The sequence below is a fragment of the Pinus tabuliformis genome, chromosome X (genome assembly GCF_031772625.1).
Source record: "Pinus tabuliformis cultivar Carrire ecotype Pingquan chromosome X, CPIR1, whole genome shotgun sequence".
NCBI classification, from domain to species: domain Eukaryota; kingdom Viridiplantae; phylum Streptophyta; class Pinopsida; order Pinales; family Pinaceae; genus Pinus; species Pinus tabuliformis.
This window is the reverse complement of record NC_142308.1, coordinates 536042167-536059218: the sequence shown is the minus strand read 5'-3', so window position 1 is coordinate 536059218 and position 17052 is coordinate 536042167.

The following is a 17052-nucleotide window of genomic DNA, read 5'->3' as shown; positions in this document are numbered from 1 at the left end:
ATGTAGAATAATACAAATGTAAATCCCAAAGTCTTGTTAAAGAGGATACCCATGAAAGAAAAAATTGTCTATTAAACACCATCAACCCATACATGATAGAGTTACAAAATATTTTTGTCAATGTATTTCTGACATTGGATAATGAGCACATAAATTCTTAATTTGGAGGAAGAAACCAAAAAATCCTCTTTCGGTATTATGTTACCAAGGCGTATTTATTTGGGAAATGAAACCACAGGGTTTTGAAAATAAAATGACAAGATAAATAACCAAATACATAGACATCGAATTTTAAGTGAGGAAATGAAAATAAAGTTATAGGAATTATTCCAAACAATGGTCAAAGAGTTACGCATTAAGAAAGATATGTGTTATGGTTTAAAAAAAAATAATGAATTAAATCCCTTATCTCGATATACAAAGGACTCACAAAGAAAGGCGAGAAGTTAAATTTTCTTACCTATTTTAGGAAGTCCACGTCCATAATTGTTTAATATATTGGACCTGATAAGTGAATTTCACCATCAAACTCATTCCAAGATAAAACCTTGGGAAAAAACAAAGAATGTTAACCTAGGGTATAATAGAAGGGAACTAAACATTAAACTAAAACAACCCATAACTAATTATTTAAAAGAAATAATAACTTACTGACTATGTAAACTAGTTCCTGATTGTAGAGCTAGGTATCCCACAAATATATGCAAGGGTTCTAAGGAATACCTAATAACAAATATAGGCACCAAACTTTGATCATCCAAAAACTCTATGGACTATCTAATTAAATAATTTTGTAAAATAAAGTGGTAATTCATAACCTTTTCTTACCATTCTACTAGGGAGTATTGACAAAGATTAAGAGGAATTAAAAGTTTATAATTTGATCTTCAATTTACACCATTGAGTGATAATGGGGGTTTCAAAGCTAACCTTCATGGATGGTTGCAAAGTTTTAAAGTGAAAAAATGATAATTGAAAGCAGGGGTTTGGGTGGTAGTTGTTTCACATCCCTTAGGGCATGTAAATCAAAGAAATAATATGAACTATTTCCATGGTTGAAAAAAAATTCCAACCATATCCTAATCCTCTACCTCACACCTATCACATGGAGTAGTGAGAGAATGCATGCATGGTCAATACATGAAGTGGACCCAGTATTAGACATAAGGGTTGAGGAATGTATTTGCAGTAGTAGCTCGATGAGTTATGAAAAATCACATGATGAGCACAATTGATCGCAAATAAAATACATAGGTAGTGGAGAACCATGAGGCCGAGTGATTGATTCTCCTTCCACGTTCATCATTTTTTTCTTAAAGTAAATAATCAGAAACAAATGCATTTGATTGTTCCTTAGTGTTGTTACTTTGGCCAAAGTTGAATGATAATTATTCTTGGAATATTTACCATAATGTTTTTATAAATAATTGTGGTAATTTTCTCCACTATACTCTCTCGCTACCAAAATTTTATAAACCAAAGTTTTAGATGGGAATTAATTTAATAAATTATTGTATAACCAAAGTTTTAATATGAACTTATAATGAAAGTTTGAGTTTTAGAAGGGGAGTGGTTTCCTTAAAGCTTGGTATATACAATGAAATTGACTAGTTTTGGTGGTGGTTTTGTAATGGTCAATCTCCTCACTAGATCATTGAATCTTCTCTTCACATTCTAATCTGTTGCACCATGACATCTTTGTCTGGAGGGGGTTCCCAAACCCGTCCTACCATGATTACATTGTAGGTGAAGCTTATGACGTCAGTCATTGAGAGACTTCATCCAACTCACTTTCTAGCATTCTAGGGGTAGTTTCGATAGGTGACCTATGAAGTCCTACCACTCTTGGAGCATCCTAGTAAAGCAAGACCCAAAATAGATGGCTCCCAAAAGTGGCTAAATACCTTGTTACAAGGTCAAACTAGACTTTCTCCTGAGCTACATTGGACACATGTATGACCTTCCTCTCCTTTTCAAGTTCTTAGGTGTTCAACCCATGGATAAGGACCCAAACCTCTAGATAAAAAACAAATGGAAACCTAAATGCCACATTCAGCTATAATTTGGTGCCAACAGATTTTTTACGATGGATTTCAATAACTTAGAAGATCACAAGCTATTTCTCGAAGGAGGACCATATTTATTCAATAGCTCCATGATTTTCATTTGCTTTTAGGCCATGTGATACAATCTAGAAGATGAGAAGTTCATTCCTGCTACTATCTAGCTCTGCTTGTATGCCCTACCTATTGAATATTGGCAAGAAGACATAATATCTAGCATTGGTAACAACCTTGTATCCCATATAAAAAAATATGAGATCATGAAGAAAATAATATATACTACCTTTGCCTCATTATGTGTGTATATGAATGTCTCTTATCATCTTCTAGAATCCATCGAGATCTCCTTGTATGATGAGGTCATCGTGTTGCCAATTCATTATCTATACTATGATGACCATGGGAATTCTTTTTGGGATTATCCCCTTTTCAACCGCCATTACCCCCAGCTCCTACTATAGTGGTATATGTAGATGGATTATGCCCCTAGAATGGATGCAAAAAATCCTAGAGGAATCCTTTGATCAAAACTTACGAGCACCATTAGTCCAACAATAAATATGCTTGCTTATCAACATGGAAGAGTCTATGGAGAATAGTGGAATAACCCATGAGAATGTCAACATTCAAGGACCCGCTAATCCAAATCCATTAGTAAAGAAAAAAAAAATATGAAAGGACTATGATGATAACACCAACACCCTCCCAAAGTGGGAAAACATAAAGATCAAGGAATTAATCCCAATCATACAAATATAGAAGCTGCCAATGATACCCAATGATCAAAAAAACTTGAGGGAGCTGAAAATCATGATGTAGGTCACCAAATATTTTTTGTAATGTTGGAGGAACTCAACAATGAAGATCCAAGGGTTATTCTAGAACAAAAAATGATCCACTTCAGAAATACCATTGTCCTTTCCCAAAATAACATGCTTACCCTTAGAAAATCCTAGTTCCACTAGAAGGGCTTACAAAATCACACTTGTTTAGTTCATTCAACAAGCAAGTATATTCTTGAATAGATTGGGTAAGATAAATTTTATCTTAGAGACATTCTCTCCAGGCCCCTCACTTTCTAAGTGAAGCTCCTCTATAAGAACATAAGGGTAATTAATAACAAAAGAAAGAAAGTTCTCCTTAAAATTCATGTTCACGTGTAAAAACCTAGGATTACAATATTATAGGAAATAAAATGCACCAATGAAAATATGATATCTTATCTACTACAAGAACACCAAATTTTTGACATTTTCCAAAATTTGGAGTCTCCTACTTCTAGTTTAAAGTGTGAATTCTCAAATTTTTCTCTAAGTCTAATTTCCATTTCCAAATTCTAAAGATGATCCTACCATAGATTCCATGCATTCTCACATCACGTATTGACTTATCAATCTGCAAAAATTCATTCCTTCCCTTTAATTGTATCACAGTTCATCTTTGTGTATCAAAAGTCTTCAAGTTAGTTTTTTGATAAAAATTCATTTTCACAACTTAAATCCCAATATCACAATCTATCTTGCCATAATGTGACTACATGTGTCGACCATACCATCTTACTGGTCTTCTTGATTTTTTTGGTGAGAGTACATTTATTGTGTTGATACCCTCACATGTGTAATAGAAAATATATATAAGTGTCATGTCCCATACCATTTGACACCACATTATTTATTTTAATTTATTGATAGCATAGCTCAAGGAGACTTATCCTATTGAAATATGTCTTTGTAGATTGCGCTAATTACCATCGTGTTTGGAATAAGGAAAGTCACTGCATCCTCCCTCTTTTGTTTGCAACTATTTTTGTTTGTATTCCTTTTGTCACTTTGTCTTACCTTTAACATTTTGCCTTCCCGTAACCTTTAACACTCTGACTATCCATAGATCTATATATATAGATAGAACCTTTCTTCGCATTCCTCTTCTTTCCCTATATTTGAAACTTTCCCTTATCCCAAACTTAGTCATTTCCTCACACATGTAGAAAATCACAAAAGTTAGTTCTATGGCCCACTCCTCACTCTCCTGTAGTGGAAAAGCCTTTAAAAATAGCCATCCTTCCCTTTCATTGCAATAATGGTGCAATTAAATCATTTCTTCTTATCACCTATCCTTCCTTTCGCTACGAAAATTTTATTCCTGCTTCATTACACACTGACTCTTAAAGTTGCAACTACAAAATACTTACACCTCTCGTAATCACATCCTATCATATTTTATCATTATCGATATAACTTGTTGAGATATTTATCTCCCCAAACTATGATAAGAATCTATTATGCCGTGACTACCCCTTATCGCAACTTGTCCTTGAGGTTTGTGAGTTAACATATCACACTATAATTTTACAATTTGAGACACATGCTAAAATAATGATTTCTTTTATTTTTCCTAACATTTTGTCTTATCACGAATAGTTTAAAAATGTCAGGTACCACTCATCTTTAGCCTTTTATCATGCCCTCATCCACAGGAGGTACAAATCCCCTAACCAAAGAAAGGCATAGCAAGGAGATAGTGGAAAGTAGCATTAAAGGAGTTTTCAAAAGCCCTATTACCAGAGTGCCCATTTTCTGACATTTCCTAGTATGTGGATAAATTAGCACCTATGATGTGGAAATGAATACATCAAAAATTACCCAGGAAATAGGCACCTAAGGACAAGTAATACTGTGAAGTATATATGAATATTATGCAGTCACAATCTCATAAGTTAGAACACATCTAACTATTCTACCATGGTGAAAGATCATTGAGTGGATTATCCAACAGACTGATGAGAAATAAATGATAGTTAGGAATACCCATGGTATACGGATATATAGTAGCATGCACATCATCTAATGTTATTGAATATTATAAGATAACAAAATATCATTTGTTCTTAGTGCAAAATGGTATTGCAATTTTTCCAAGTCAACCAGGGAGATACTTTAACTTAGTGGTAAAAGCTTGGAAATTTTAGATATCTATCTAATGGAATACAAAACTAAGATGTTGACAAAAGTATATCAAATATTGGAAGAGATGTGCTATAACATATATGGGAGACTAGACACAAAGTAACTTGAAGATGAATCGTTGCATATGATGTAAGCGTGTGAGTGAATGAACTATTTTTAGATGGGAAAATATTTTGGAAACATCCATAGAGTCTATGTCAAAAGAGCAAGGAATACCTATACAATAGAATAACCATAGTTCTACAAGGAATTATATATATTGGATACCATATGCACAAGATGAAAATTTGAGGCATTAGAATGGAAGGGCGAGTTTACTCAAGAGATCCCACCTATGCACACTTACTACAAGAAACTATGGGATATAGGATACATCGGATGTATGATTCCATTTCAGCATTTTATCTCATAATTAGATGAAAATATCTTTGATACAGAATCACCCTACATATCGGACAGGGAACGGATGTCATTACAAGATGTTTGTAATTGATTTAATCCAATGTAATCGACATACATAAGAGTATTTGGATTTTATAGGCACCCTCATTAGTTTCCTTTATTTTTCAATGACAAAATATTATTGCAATAAGTAGCATACTAGCTTACAACAAGATTGACCTACATGTTGATAAAGGAAAAAAACATCCATGGCCTACCTTCCCTTTCTGTATACTATCGGAATTTCTCAAATGTGAAATTAGATCGAAGAGAATACTATCAAGAAACGTATAATCTATTTAATTTAAGTAAAATGAATGAAACATATACATATTAAAAGAGCTCAAAGTTGAGGTTCCTCATTTGTCCACCATGAAATTAGCATAATGATATTTGTTTTTCTTTCGTTCATTTTTCATGTAATTTTTAATTGCAGTAATAATGTAATTAGAAATGAAATAAAAAAAAATAAAAGACACATAGGAGATGAAAATTCATGAGGGAAAATGAAAGGTCATGGGAGGTGATGAGTCACCCAATTTTGTATGAATATAAACTCACAACTAGCTAGAAATGATTTTAATTTTCTGAGTCGAACAATTCGTAGAGGATAATATTGTACATTATTTTGGAGAGATCAAGTGACAATTTGGTATTTCCACTAGTAGATCTCATGAATACTTGGTGCAATGATTTAATGAATATCTCAGTTAATTTTGAGATTCTCTTTAAGCCTTGGCAAGCAAGTTTCATCATGTATTGGTTAAAACCATAAGACTTATGTTACGATGATTTAATCGTATGTGATTCATATTCATATGTTGGAAATTAATGAATTGCTTTGTTGATTTTAGGCTCACATCTTTACTAATATTATTTGTTGATCTATGCTTCCATGATAATTGTTAATTTTCAATGGATAATGTATATTTTATTTATATTCATGTATCTTAATTGATTTTTTCTCACAATATTTTTGTATGATTCATGTTCCCTTTCATTCATTGTTGATATAAAAATACTTCATAAAATTGTTCTAACTTGTTTTTTGTTATAATTTTTATCGAGTTTCTTTACTCTTTCTCATTTCATCCAAAACCATTTTCAAACAAACATGGTGGCAGTGAGGACCACATACCACAAGATACTCCTATTCCAAACAATGTGATTTCTAATTAGGATTTTTCACTAGGGTCATCCCCATAATGTTGACGATATAATTTTCCCTGTAAACAGAGTTTGGGAGTATAGTAAGGGTTTCCATTGTATGGCTAGAAAATTTTCTCTCTCATCCTAAAATATCTAAGCAATGTAGAAATAGATTGGTTTCCCCTCAAAAAAAACCTCAACTGTTTGAAAACTCCAATATCGAAGAACAAACATCTCCCAAAATTCCCGAGTGGTTGTATGAGGTAACTTAAGAGGAGTTAAGAGCTCTTAGACATTTTACTTGAGAATGCACTAGGAAGCTTGGAATTATTCCAGTCACTCCTATCTTGCCTCATAAGCATATAATTGGATGATAAATAACTCATCACAGAGTGTTAGTTGGTTATATTGAAAGTTTGGTTAATGATTCTTTAGTTGGTTTGGTAGAATTAGTGGAAGGAGTTTATGAAAAAAAAGATGAACGACCATCAACTAGTGAAAATATGGAATGTCTAATAACCGGTGAAAAATTGGAAGAATGGATAACTAGTGAACATCTTGAAATAAAGAAGGTATTGATTCTAAAAGTGATGAGGAATATTTTAACAATGATATGGTTGGTAATGAAAAACTGGTAGGGATGGCCCAAGGGACATTAAACGTTCCATGTATTCTTCATCCATATATACATCCATATCCATATTATTTGTATAAGTTCATTACAAAGTTTGATCTAAATAATTCCCCTACTACAGAAGATGATGTTAACAACTATTACTTATGAACCATTGACCGAAGAATCCACAGTATGAACATTTTTATACCAATGTTTCAAATCCCAAATGGGATCCATCATCAGGGTTTGAGAATGATGATAAAGGAACAACAGAATGGATAGAATAAATACCCATGAGGATAAAATTTTTAAGGAAAAGCACAGGTCGGCTTGAATCTAAATTTATTTTTATTTTATTTTTATTTTTATTTTTAATTTATTTTTCTATTTTTATTTTTAATTTATTTTTCATTTTAATAAATTTTCTTATGCTTTATTGAAATTTTATTAAAATTTTTAATAATTAGCTTTATAACCTAAAGATAGAATTGATATTAAATTTTTTTTATTTCGATAATAGATTGAACTAAAATATATTAATTTCTATAAATTAATTTAATATATCAATTCATATTAATAATTATAAATAATATTTATAATTTATCAATATAATAATTAATATATTAATTATTAGTTATATAGAAATTATTATATTCTAGCATAAGAATCAATTTCTATATAAAAATTAAATTAAAATATTTGAACCAAATTATATTAATTAATTATAAATAATTAATATTTATAATTAATTAATATAATAATTAATAGTTATGAAAAAAATTTAATATATTAAAGTATTTTAATGTTAATAATTCTAATTATGATATAAATAAAAAGCACTGACCAATAGAATAGGATAGGATAGGGATAACTTACCTGCTGAAGGCTTACCTGGGGATGGGTTGACGCTTTTTGATTTCCCTGATCAGGGGAAGCCAACTCCCGCTAATCTCCATACCATTGTCTCTGTTCAGATTACAAGGATGCTTAATAATTTCAAGTGCTTCTCTGATCTTTCGTCTCTGATGTTGCTCCTCCCTTGCGATAATTGATGCGTTATCCAGGTAGATGAGGTGCTTAGTCTTCGAGGAGTGTTCTGCCAATGCTGAGGTACGAGATCTTCCATTCCTGATGTCAGAGCCATGTTCCTTGAGTCTTGTCTGGAGGGAGAGACCTATTTCACCTATGTAGCTTTTTCCACAAGAACAGTCTATTTTATAGACACCTTTAAGTTGATGCTTGTCAATATCATCTTTTACAGACTTCAAACTTTGTCTGATAGTACCAGGAGCTGAGAATTGAGTAATAATGTTTTTCTTTCTTAGGATTTTAGCGATTTTGTGTGTAACCCCATGGATATAAGGTAGAAAAACCTTACAACATTGAGGTTGGTCTTGATCCTTAGGCTTGGGAGATGACAACCTTCTTTCAGCTTTCTCCATGGCTTTTTTAATCTCATGATCTTTGTAGCCTATATTCTTAAAAGTTAAAACTAAATGCCTCTTTTCTTCGTTTATATGCTCTGTGTCAGAAATTCGAAGGGCTCTAATGGAAAGAGTGTTTAGAACGCCAAACTTTTGGGCTGGGTGATGGTGGGAATCCGCATGGAGGTAACTTTCTGTGTGGGTTGACTTCCTGAAAGCCTTATGGCCCAAAGGGCCACCCTCCTTTCTGATGATAAGAATGTCCAAGAATGGGATGCTCATGTTTTCTTCAAGCTCCATTGTGAATTTTATTTCAGGGGAGATGGAATTTAGGTGAATGAAAAACTTGTCAAGTTCTGCTTTACCATGTGTCCACTTTATATTGGTGTCATCGACAAAACGCTTCCACCAGGCTGGCTTTAAAGGATATGATTCCAGGACCTTCTTCTCAAAATATTCCATGTCTAGGTTGGCCACGATTGGCGAGAGGGGTGATCCCATTCCTACACCAGATGTCTGCTCATAAAATGTTCCTTGGAAGGTGAACACAATTGACCTTAAGTAGACTTCAGCCAGCTTTGCAGTCCCTGGATCAGTAACATCTTTTATAACCTGAATGGCTTCATCAAGAGTAATCTTCGTGAATAAGGAAACCACGTCAAAGCTTACAAGGATGTCATCACTTTTCATCCTTTCATTTTTAATAAGATTCACAAAGTCCTGGGAGTCTTTGATGAAGGAATCAGTATTTCCGACAAGAGGTTTTAGAATTTTAGCAACGTATTTAGCAAGCTCATAGGTTGGGGAGCCAATAGTATTAACTATCGGTCTAAGGGGGACCCCTTACTTATCTTTGATATTGATGAATGTTTAGTACAAGGATGTTACTTGTAGACTATTTCCCTATATGTGTTGGGTAATTTAATTCTTAGTTAAATCACTTCATTAAATTATCAACCTAGGTTTTTTAACTTGTGAAGTGTAAGTGCACCATATATGCTAGGAATCCATTTTGGATCAAAGGGAATAAATAGGTAATCTAAATTCAGTCTATCTTTTACTTATTGTTATTAATTAGATTCCCATGTTCTGCCTATAAGGAATTCTAATTTTAAATCAACTTCAAACAAAACTATTATAATGAACAATAATTATATTTTAAAACAACCTCAAAGTTTTTTGTGTGACCATTAATTTAAATCTATTCTAATTGAAAGGAAATGAAAATCTTATTCTATTAGACAATATAGATAAATCTAATTTAATTGACTAGAAAAGAATAATTATTCTACAAATATTTTGGAATAGGTTCTAATCTAATTCTAGTCTATAGAACAAGAAATGAAAGTCTAATCTATGTGACAAGAAATAAATAACTCTATTCTAAATAACTTGAGATCAATTCTATCTAACAACATGAAACAAAATCTAGTTATTGATAACTTTAAGAGAAGTATAAAAGAGTATAAGCTAAGCTCAAAATGAAAGGACCTTTACATATTATTGATGTGTGTATTCGTAATTGGAATTAATATTAGCATGTTATGAAACCAACTCGCAAAAAGATAGAAAAGATAGATCAACACCTTAGAATTCAGCCTCTTTGATGGGGAAACCTCCTTTACGTCACACAAATGAAAAATTCTTAGATGATTCAAATGACAAATCCTCCTTTGTATATATAGGAGTCTAAGGGGTCACAATATAACCAATTCGACCTAACAATAATAATAAAAAAACACAAAAATAATAGTAGTTGGATTCTATGGGGCACAATAATAACAATATGGGGACAATAGGGGCACGACAATGACAATAAAGGATACAATGACAATAGTAATGGGGGATCACTAGTATTATAGGGACCTAACATGCCCATCTCCTTCAAAAAAGTGTTGTCCTCAATGCTTGAGAAGTTCTGGATGCTTCTATATAAAATTCTCATCCTCCCATGTGGAATCTTCAATGGCTAAGTTCTTCCACTTGATGAATACTCTAAAATTGATCGATTTCGTAGCTATTGAGTTCTTGTTTCTTTGATTGCTTCAGTTTCCAATATGATTTTTCCTTCTTCATCAAGTTCTGGAAATATTGTTTGAAATGGAAGCTTATTAGCTATAACCTTCTTTAAGCATGAAACATGGAAAACTGGGTGCACTCAGGAAGCTATAGGAAGCTCCAATTTGTATGCCATAGTACCTATCTTTTGCAACACCTTGTACGAACCATAACACTTTGGTGATAATTTATTATCCTTTCTAGCTTGCTTGAGGGACATTCTTTTATATGGTTGTAGCCATAGGATACCCAATCACCTACATCACAACTTCTTTCACTGTGATGTTGATCTGCTTGTTGTTTCATTCTATTTTGCACCAAGCTGAGGTTATCCTTTAAGAGTTGGAGAACTTGTTGTCGATGCTCGATGTGATCTTCCACTCCTTGAACCTTATAATTTTCTCTTAAATATGATGTGATGGATGGTGGATGATATCCATAAAGTTCCATGAATGGGGTCATTTTTGTTGCAATATGGAAGGAAGTGTTATACCACCATTCAACCAGAGGTAACCATTTGACCCATTGTGTCTATTTATCATATATAAAGTAATGAATATATCCTTCCAAACATTTGTTTACTATCTCAGTTTCCCCATGCGATTCAGGATGATAAGATGAGCTATGAGCCAACTGAGTACCAAGACAAGAAAATAATTCTATCCAAAAATTTCCAGGGAAAATGGGATCTTTTTCGCTTACAATAATCTTTTGGTTTCCATGTAGAAGCTTTTGAGTTGTTTCCATAAATGCAGTAGAAATTGTACTCGCTGTAAATGGATGAGATAATGCATAAAAGTGTGCATACTTGGTAAGTCTGTCAACTACGACCATGATAACACTCTTTCCTTCGAACTTGTGTAATCCTCTGATAATATCCAATGAAACCTCCTATCAGTGTTGGCTTCGAATGGATAAATGTTTTAATAGTCCTAGGGTCTTAATTGTTTCAACTTTATTTTGTTGGCAAACCAAACATTCCACCACAAAATTTTGAATATCCGATTTTGAATATTCTTGATTGCCCTCCTAAGGGAGAGGTGTGCAATTTGCTAAGAATCTTTTGTTTGAATTGTGAATTCTTACATAGGTATAACCAATCCTTGTACCATAACGAATCATTTTTCGAGCTAAATGTATTAGATGCACTAGGATCTTGTTGTATATTTTTAATGAGTGCCCACACTTCCTCGTAATTCTTCCATTCATCCCTTACTGCGTTTATCCAATCTGGTTGGATAATAGAAATGGCACAAAGAAATGCTTCCACATCCTCATCCTTCTTTGAGAGTGCATCTACCACAACATTTTGCTTCCCTTTTTTGTAGACGATTTCAAAGTCATAACCCAACATCTTTGTCAGCCATTTTTGTTGCTCTTCTAAAGATAATCTTTGCTCTAAAAGGTATTCAAGACTATCATGTTTTGTTTTTACCTTGAAGTGTGTTCCCTTTAGGTAGGGTCATCATTTCTTAAGTGCATGTAGTATTACAAACATCTCCTTCTCATAAATAGCTTTGTGTAAATACTTTCCATTGGTTGGATGACTTTCGAAAGCAATGGGTCTTTCTTCTTGCATTAAAACAACACTGATTCCATTTCCTGAGGCATCACATTATATAATAAAGGTTTTTGTGAAGTCCAGTGTAACTGATACTGGTGCTTGGCACATTTCCTCTTTAAGATGTTCAAAGGCCTTCATTGTTTTTGGAGTCCATGAAAATGCATCTTTCTTCAATAATGTTGTTAGAGGTGCTCCTATTCTTCCATAATTCTTAAGAAACTTGCAATAATACCTTGTCGACTCGAGAAATAATCGTAGATGCTTTATGGATGTGGGGATTTTCCATTCCTTAATGGTTTTAATTTTTCTAGGGTCTACCTTAACGCCTTCATCAGATACAATATGACCCAAATATTCCACCTCTTGTACTCGAAATAAACATTTTGAGATTTTGCATATAATTGTTTCTCCTCCAACAGTTTGAGAACCATGTCGACATGTTGGGCATTATCCTTCCAAGACTTGTTGTAGATTAGTATATCATCAAAAAATAATCAAAACAAATTTTCTAAGGAAGGGTTTGAAAATAGAATTCATCCAACCTTGAAACGTAGAAGGTGCCTTAGTAAGGCTAAAAGTTATGACCAAAAATTCATAACAACCCTCATGAGTTCTAAATTTTGTTTTTGGAATGTCCTTAGTATTCATTCTGATTTGATGATATCCTAAACGAAGATACAACTTGGTGAAGTAAATTGATCCATGCAATTGATCCAATAATTCATCAATGATGGGAATGGGAAATTTATCTTTAATAGTGAGCTTGTTCAGCTCCCTATAATCTCAAAAAATGTGCCATGATCCATCCTTCTTGTGAACCAATACTACTGGAGCAAAGAAATAACTTTGACTAGGTTGAATTATACTATCCTCTAGCATTTATGCAACCATACGTTCAATTTCACTATTTTGGACATAGGTATATATGTAAGGCCTGATGTTTGGAGGAGCACTTCCTGGAATCAAATTAATAGCATGATCATGATCATGAATAGGTGGGAGGCCTTTGGGAGTCCCAAATACCTTGGAATGATTATCCAAGAATTTGTGGAGATATGGAGAAATGGATAATTTCAATGTGGGAACCTCTAGTGAACATAATTGTTAAATTATGCCTTGTTTTTTTTTCTTTAGAAGCTTTGTCATTGTGTTAGAGTTGATTATCTTTCTCAGTTTCCCTGCAATACCCCTTAATTCAACTTCCTTTCCTTCTGAAGAGAATTTCATGAAAGTTTCTTGAAAATTAAAAGCTATTGTACCCAAGGATTGGCTAACCCAAGGGTTGTAGCCATTGGACTCCTAGTACAACATCAACACCGCCCATTGGAATGGAAAGAATTGGGCTATTCAATACATATTCTGTCATGGATAGCTTGATATATGGCACATTATTGAGAAATTTATGGTTCCTCCACTTGAAGCCATCACTTGAAACTATGGTGCTATATATAGGAAGCAATTCAATACCTTGGCTATCTTACAATGAATAAAATGATGGGTACTTCCTCAATAAATCAACTCTATTACATTTTTCTTCTTGATATGGCCTTCTATCTTCATAGTTTGAGGAGTGGTAATTCCAGCCAATGCATTATAAGATATGGTCATATTCATTTCTTCTTTTTCTAGGGTTTGTTCCTAGTGTATATCTTCTTCTTTTGAGAATTTTTGTTCCTTTTCTTCCTCCTCTTCACAATTTATGTAACGCAATTTCTTCTCGACACACTTATGACCTTTAGTGTTTTTGCTATAACAATTGTAACAAGTCCCTTTTGCTCTTTTTCTTCCAATTTTTGTGGTGTCAACCTTGTAGGTTGTGGATGGCTAGTGGCAAAAAGACTTCCATTGTTATGATTGTGACTGGTAGGCTTCCTTGTTGCCATAATTTTTCTTTCCATTTTTCTTGCCAACCTGAATGCCTTCACCAATGAATCTGGTTCCCAAAGGTGAACCTCATGTTGCATTATATCATTTAAATTCCCTATGGACACATCAACCCTATGCTCCTCTGGAATACCTTTTACCCTTATATTTAACTTTTGGAAGTACTCAATGTGCTCTATCATTGAACCCTTTTGTTTGAGATTTATCAATTGGTTTAAAAATGGTTGCCTTTTGTATCCTCATAATGTACTATCATTTCATCTGTAAAATAGCCCGTCACAATTTTTTTATGAGAGCAAAGCCATCGATGCCATACAAACTGATTTGGTTCAAAATGTAAAGTTGCAATGCGTACCTTTTGTGTGTTTTCCACATTATGGTGATTGAAAAATTGCTCCATCTATAGTAACCATGTCCCCGGAACATGGTGGTTTTTTGATCGAATGTTAGAGTCCATGAAATCATGATTAACATTTATTTTGTTCTCATCGTGAGTTTCCTTTACTACCCTTTCGCCATTAGTAAGCATTCATTTTAGAAACTTTGACAAATCTGTCTTCAAATCTTCCATGCCTTTCTTTAAATCATCCATCTTAGCTTCAACGATGACTTTCTTTAGATGAAATTATGGAGCTTTCAAAAACCCTAACTTCCTCACATCATATCTCTGAAAATATAGTGATACAAGATCTGAAATTCGGACCCGAGGTTCAATGAGGTTTCTTCTCAAATGGGTTTCTTTTTAGCTTTTGCAACATCGTAGAAAAACCGTTATAGAAAATTTTCTACGATAACCTATTTGGAGCAGAGAAACCCTAGAATCCAAAGCTCTGATACCAAATGTTGTGCAACCAATTCATAAAAAGATAGAAAAGATAGATCAACACCTTAGAATTCAGCCTCTTCGAGGGGGCAACCTCCTTTACATGTCACAAATGAACAATTCTTGGATGATTCAAATGACAAAGCCTCCTTTCTATAAATAGGAGTCTAAGGGGTCACAATATAATGAAGTTGACCTAACAAGAATAATATAAAGGCACAAAAATAACAATAGTGGGATTCTATGGGGCACAATAATAACAACATGGGGACAATAGGGGCACAATAATAACAATAATGAATACAAAGACAATAGTAATGGGGGAATCACTAGTATTATAGGGACCTATCATAGCATGAAGGGTAAATATGAGACTAAGCATGATATTAAACATGAAATAATAGTTTTTGAGGTTATTGTATTACCGTCAAGCACTCAACCTATTACGAACAAAATAAAAGTAAGCAAGCTATGCTTGAAAATAGAGTATTGAAGATCTAACTATTCAAAAGCTTAATTGAAATGAATGATAAAATGGAAGATATTGAAACAATGACTACGTTATCTCACAACTCCAAAGGGGGCCCTCTTGGTGAACATGGGGAAATAGAAACTCAAATCACTAGATTAAATCATCAATCACATCCATAGTTGCACCATAAACATAGTAATTGCATTAACTATAAACAGAGACTTCTGTCTAAGAGTAGCGATAAGTAACAATAAGTACAAGCTTAATAAATGATCCTCTCTCTTCAAACTTGAAACAATTTATATTTTTTCAAGATATAAAAACTAAATAGATAAATTCCAAGAAGTAAAACCTTCATTTGATAACTAGGTTCTAAAACCCAAATAAGAAATTTCCTTGCATGATTCGCTACTAGAAGGTTGAATCATGAGAGCACTTTTGATTGACACATCATCACTAAAAATTCTAAACTCTAGATATCTCTTGCTTGAATTCTCCATGCTTGCTTGGTGATAAGATTGAGTCCTTAAAATTCTACATAAGAATGGTCTTCTATAACCATGCTTGACTCTTGCTTTGACTAGCATGATTCTCATATTTTGTAATCTTCTCACTAAGCCCAATACGTGGATACACATTTAGCTAACATCTGGAATCTATCCATGTGTCCTGCTTGACTTCAAATTCATGAGAACCTTTTCAACCTTGGATTTAGTTTCAGAAACGCTAGTTAGCTACGAAATGTGCACTTTTTTGTAGCTATAGTAATTTTTTAACCAACTTCACAAATAAATCATAAAATATGAGTTGCAATTGAATGCTACCTTTTATTATAGTTACGTATGACTTGGATGACCTCATAATTCATGGATGAAGCAAAAATGTGCATCAAATCGAGGAAAGGAAGGGAAAAGGGTTTGTTAAGATGAGGGCACTTTAGAGGTTCAATAATACATTTAAAGATAAATCCACAACCTAGTACCATAAGATTTTGGTAGGTTCTATTACCAATATGGAATATTTTAAGAATGATTTCTTGGAGAAATTTTCCGAAGAGAAAATGCCAACATTGTTGTTAAAATAATTAAGTGCTTTGAATATGTGTAACAAAGAAAAGGTAAGCCCACGGGGCTTTGGATTTACGGTGAATGGGTGCACTGTTAAGGCACTCCTTGTGATAGGTCACCGGTTCAAATCCCCCGTGGGTACGTAGGTTAGTCTTAACTAGAAAAAAAAATGAAGAAAAGGTAAAATATTTCAATCATTATTTCACTAAAACCCTGAATAAATTTCCTCTTGACGTACAACCTCAAGATTCAATAACAAAAGATTATTATACTACTGCCCTGCATTCTAATGTTGGAATAATTGTTGAAAAAACTCAAAATTGGTAGAAAATTTTGTTGAATACTTAGTGGTTGAAAATGCTATGATTTCTCTCAGAGTACACAAAACTAAAGACAATTATAAGGCTATTATTTATAAGCCTAATATATTAATGAATAAGCCCATTGAAAAGGAGGCTATTTATTTTGCGAGTGTAGTGAAATTGTTGCAGAAATTTACAAATGAGGTACCAAATCTAAATAGGA